The 5799-nt window shown below is 32.9% G+C and overlaps 1 non-coding gene across 1 annotated transcript; it reads right to left on the bottom strand.

The window, feature by feature from the left end:
* Positions 1-828: 828 nt before the first annotated feature.
* On the bottom strand, positions 829-935 carry LOC149519283 (small nucleolar RNA R71). Its single transcript, XR_016341982.1, has one exon. It is a non-coding gene; the product is annotated as a small nucleolar RNA R71 (small nucleolar RNA).
* Positions 936-5799: the final 4864 nt, after the last annotated feature.

Here is a 5799-nt window from a genome sequence, read left to right as displayed (position 1 = left end):
AGATTAATATTGGTTATTTAGATTTTTTAAAAAAAATTCCATAGGACCAGATACACTCGAAAGGTTGAAATTGGTACTTATCCTTAGGTTTAGAACTCTAAGATCCATGAGAAAATGATATTCGAAATACTTCTAATCTTTATTACATTTGCGACTTGTACACTTGTGTACTCCTGATGGGTAGCAACAAGTTTTGGGTGTTGTTGCCTGAGATTTAACGTATTTAGGTTAGGGTGTAGACTGGTATTTTGGTAAATATTTTTGTAAATAATTTTAATTTTAGTATTTTTACTTTTTATGTATTTTCTTTGTTGCTTTACAACCCCATGGTTGGTACATGCATAGGTCTAAAAGTCTCAATCTTCTTCCTTTAGACCTAGAAATAGAAAGGACTATTAAAAACCTTAAAAAAGAAAGATTTGGCAACCCTACCCCTACCTAACCTATGGCCAACCCAATTGATCATAAAACTTTGCGGGATTATGTTATGCCCAACATTGATGGATTCCAAGCCAATATTAGAAAGCTAGCAATCTAAGCAAATGCTTTTGAAATTAAGCCTACCATTATCCAGATGATCTAAAGCTCTATCTCATTCGGGGGTTTAGCCAGTGAGGACCCAAATGCCCATTTCGGGAACTTCCTTGAAATTGTGACACCTTAAAGCACAATGGCATTTTTGATGATGCCATTCATTTTAAGTTGTTTCCATTTTCCTTGAGAGATAGGACTAAGAGTTGGCTTACCTCTATGCCTCATAGATTGATCACCATATGGAATGATCTGGTGACTAAATTCATGGCAAAGTTCTTCCCTTACAAAGACAACAAAAATAAGGAAAACATTACTACTTTCTCTTAACAAGAGTTTGAACCTTTGTATAAAGCATATAAGAGGTATAAGGAGTTGCTCAGGAGGTGTCCCCATCATGGTCTTCCACTGTGGCTTGAGATTCAAATTTTTTACATTGGACTTTTGGGACACCACCGATCCATCATAGATGTTGTTATTAGCAAAGCTTTGATGAGCAAGTCTATTGAAGATGCATATAAGCTAATTTGAAGAGATGGCCATAAACTATTATTAATGGACATCTGATAGGCAAAATCTTTGAAAACCTATCACTATGTATGAGGTTGATGCCATTACTTTTTTTATTGCTCAAATGGTAGCTCTTACTGAAAAAATAGACACTTTGGGATTTACCATACTTAAAACCTAGTCCATTATATCAACCTAGTTCAGTCCATTAGCCTTTTCTCAAGCAATGAGATATGTGGAGGCCATTAACCTAGTTTAGGCCATTTAGTGGACCGTTGTCCTATTAAGGTAGAAGTTTTCCATTCCATCGCTCAGCCTATAAGCAACAAAACAATCCATACTCAAACACATATACCCTAGTTGGAAGAACCACTCAAAACTTTCATGGTCAAATACTTAGGGTCAATCTTCTAGTTCTAAACCTTAGTATCTTCCTAGTTTCTCTCAACACCTAGTGTCCCAATATCCACCATACCTTTCTCCACCTCAGAAAAAGAAAAATTCCTTTGAAAACATGTTATTTTCTATTTTTTTGAACCAAAACAACATGTTGATAAATCAAGCTAATTTCATCCAAGGGCAAGCTGCTACATTCCAGAGTCAGGCAATCGCCATTAAGAACTTAAAGGTGTAGATGGGGCAGATTGCTAATGCTTTTAACACTAACCCTTAAGGTAGCCTTTTCAACAACACTAAAACCAATCCAAAGAGGGAAAAAAAAAACATTGCAAGGCAATTACCCTTAAGAGTGGCAAACACTTAGCTAATCATCCTACTTCAGCCACAACATCTACCTTTGGTTTAGCTACCTAGCCTGTCCTTGTTAATGAAAAAGAGCAAAAGAAATAAAGACAGTATAAGGAAAAAAAAATAAAGTGGGTGATAGTATGAGTTCTCAAACTTCTTTGAAAAGTAGTGTGTCTGTTCCTTCACCTAGTAAACTAGACACCTACTGACCTTTTATACCATTTCCCCAAAGATTTCAAAAGCAAAATAATAAGTAGAAATTTATAAAATTTTAGAGATTTTTAAGAAATTGCATATCAATATCCCCTTTGTGAATGTGCTAGAGCATATGCCTAGCTATGTAAAGTTTATGAATGAGATAATTTTGAAAAATGAGAGGTTGAAATATTATGAGACCATTGCATTTATTGAGGAATGCACTGCCATTATCTAGTAGAGCATTCCTCTTAAACTTAAAGACCCTGATAGTTTCACTATACTGGCACCATAGGTAATATCTTCTTCAATAGAGTGTTTTGTGATTTAAGGTTGGAAGATTATGAGACCATTGCATTTATTGAGGAATGCACTTCCATTATCCAGTGGAGCATTCCTCTTAAACTTAAGGACCCTGATAGTTTCACTATACCATGCACCATAGGTAATATCTTATTCAATAGAGCGTTTTATGATTTAAATGTTAGCATTAATTTGATGCCCATTTCCATTTTTAGGAAATTAAGGTTAGGTGAAGCCAAATCTACTAGATTGACACTCTAGTTAGCAGATAAGTCTTTAAAATACCCTAAAGGTGTCATAGAGAATGAATTGGTCAAGTTTGAGACTTTTATCTTCCCAGCTGATTTTATGGTTTTGAAGATGAAAGAGGATAAAAAAGTACTAATCATCCTAGGTAGACCTTTTCTTGCTACTAGTAGGATCATCATCAATGTTCAAAAGGGAAAACTCACTATGCGAGTCTAGAATGAGAAGGTGAAGTTTGATTTTTTTCAAGCAATGAAATATCCTAGAGATTTAGATGATTGTTTTAGGGTAGATATAGTGAGCAAATTAATTCATTACGTTTTTTTAGATGATCACCCTAATAACCCTCATGAGTCTTCCTTTAATGATAAGCCCTATGATAATGACAAGTGGGTTAAAACCACCAGTTATGGCCCTTAGGTTTGATTTGAGCCATTAGGAGTGCCTTTGTTTGCCAGCCCTCTAAAACTTTCCATATAAGAGTCTCCCTTCTTAAAATTAAAACCTTTGCTTGATCATCTTAAGTATGCATTATTAGGAGAGGACTCTACCTTACTGGTTATTATCTCTTCTGTTTTAGAACCTGTTTATGGAAGTGAACTACTATGAGTTCTTAAGAAGCATAAGAGAGTGACAGATTGGTCTATTACCAATATTAAAGGAATTAGTCCTTTTGTGTGCATACACAAGATCCTTATTGAGACAATTAAATTGAAAATACACTTAAATAGGTAAATTTAAAGTGAAGTGCCTGAATTAAATAGCTAAATGTGAAGAGCAAATGGGATGCAAAATGCTAGCTAAAGATTTGAAGAAAACAAAGTATTAAGTGGCATCAACATTGGACAGAATTGAAGACTGATTTTTAAGGCTATTTGCAATGATATTTGCCTTGAGATCAAGGTTGATTTTGAGCGACGTTGGAGCTGCATTTGAAATGTTAATTTCAAGTTTAAGTGGTTGATTTGGTGAGTTAAATTTGGAAGCAAACATAGTGCAAAAGCTGGTTGGAAATTGAAGCTAAACAAGGCAGTAGTGGTGACACTTGTGGGCTATTTTTGGGGTTGATTCTTGCAAGACTTAAAGTTATTAAATGAGCTAAATTTAAGGTATATTGGATGAGGTTTAAATGTTCATTTTATACCAAGAAGAATTGGCAAAGAATGAGAGATCAAAGACAACAAATTGCAAGTCAAACTAAAAGTAGGAACACAATGAAAAATAAAAGTCAAGCATGGCTGCTGGTTTGCATGGCTCAAGAAACCATTTATGGGCTAAGAAAAGGCTTAGGATAGGGTTAAAAAATATGACATTTTAAAAAGACAAAAAGGGGGAACTGATTGCCTGTAAGATTTTTTTCTTCTTTCCATTCTTTTCAGTTTTCATGTCACTGGTAAAGCAGCCTTTACTAATTTTGGCATGACTTTTGGGGGATTGTTTTAGCTTGTTTTCATGTATTTAATGAGGGCTTGACTTAGGTTTAGGGAATGATGGTAGGAAGCTTTCAATTTTCCATTTTGCTCATGTTCTATTTTCATTTTTGGTAATAAATTTTCAACTTTCATTTTTAGGTTTTCCTAACTTTGATTGTTTCTATTTTTTGCCTTAGTTTGTTTTATAGTTGAGCTTTTGATTGGAAGAAAAGGATAGTCCAAGGTGGCTTTGGCTTGAAAAAATTCTCATGGGGGATTATGAGACTTGATTCTTTCCTTTTATTTTCATTTCATGCTCTTAATTCCTGCCCAGTTTTCTTTTTGTTTTATGTTTTGCCTTGTGGTTTTTAGTGCATTTTTTTATGATGTTTTTGCATTGATAAGATGATAAAAAAATGATGTTGGTTTATGTTTGGTGAAATGGTTAGGAAGTGGTTTTGGTTTCCATGCATTTTTATGCATTTTTCTTTACTAGTTTTCAAAACTATTTTGCATCCATTTTCAGTTATGTTTTGGTGAAGTTCTCCTTCATATTTTTTGTTCATTTTTATGTTTATTTTAAGATTCTAGGCTTAGATTTCATGTTATGTTTACGCATTTTTTTTATTTTAGGTAGCATTTAGCCTATTGGATTTTTAGTTTAGGCCTTTTTTTTGCTTTTGGTTTGAACACTATTTTACTCATTTTTTAGACTGTTTAACAAAGCTTTCTGCACCTTTTTTACCTTTTTTTTTATGTCTATTTTAAGATATTAAAACAGTTTTTGTAAATTCTTTAGGCAGGATTACATTTACTAAGCATTTTAGTTGATAGGTCGTAGTGTCCATTCATTCTAGTAGTTTGGTTTGCATTTAATTTTTTGTATTTTTTAATTTTATTTTAAGGGGGGTCACATGCATATTTTTGGTTCATTTTTAAGTCTATTTTAAGGTAGAAAAGTAGTTTTTGCAAATTCCTCAGGTAGGGTCAAATTTGCATAGCATTTTTTGCCATAGGCTGTATGTAGTGTGCATTTTTCGATTTGGTTTTACACTTTAAATTTCTGCATTTTTGGTTGGCCTTTAAACTTGTTTTAACACATAATTTTAGTTCATTTTTAGGTTTATTTTTATTTAGTTCAATTAGTTTTTATAGTACCATATAGATTTAGGTAATTTTCATTAGGTAAAGTAGGCTAGGTTGCATTTTAGCTTTAATTAAGGTGTTTAGCAATTTTTATTTATTTTATTTATTGTTCTATTTTTTATATGTCATTTTCATTAAGATTAGCTTAGATTTAATTTTGGTTGTATTTCCTAGGATTTATGTTAGTTGATTGAGGAGTTTGCATATAATGTACGAGGTGTTCGATGAAATGCCTTAATGAAAGTTGATGGCCATTTCATTTAGGATTTTAGTTTAGCTTTGTTAGCTTTTTCGGTAAGATGGCAATCCAAGAGAGGGGTGAATTGGATTTCTCCAAGTTTCCTAAGCAATGATTTCACGATAATTGAATGAAAAATTAAAATCAATATCGAAATATGATGCAAATGACAACAATTGATATATCTAGAAGTATATATAATCAATAATGAAAAAAAGAGATAGGGATAGGAAAATCAAACACAAAAATTTATAAAGGTTCAGTCATTCTCCACAAGGCACTTAAGTCCTCTCTTCTTGGTTGTCTACACCAAGACTTCAATCCACTATTCTTGAATTGAAATCACAACTCTATGTTTTTTTTTTAAGGCTTAGATAGCAATCTAACACTCTCTACTTTCTGGGTTAAGTAACAACCCTCAATCTTACAAATTCCAAAGGATATCTCACCTCTTGATTACAAAATCACTTA

Source organism: Durio zibethinus, chromosome 4, assembly GCF_047325235.1.
Source record: "Durio zibethinus cultivar Kanyao isolate XHJ-2024 chromosome 4, ASM4732523v1, whole genome shotgun sequence".
NCBI lineage: Eukaryota > Viridiplantae > Streptophyta > Magnoliopsida > Malvales > Malvaceae > Durio > Durio zibethinus.
The sequence above is the reverse complement of the archived record's forward strand: the minus strand, read 5'-3'. Positions and strand labels throughout refer to the sequence as shown.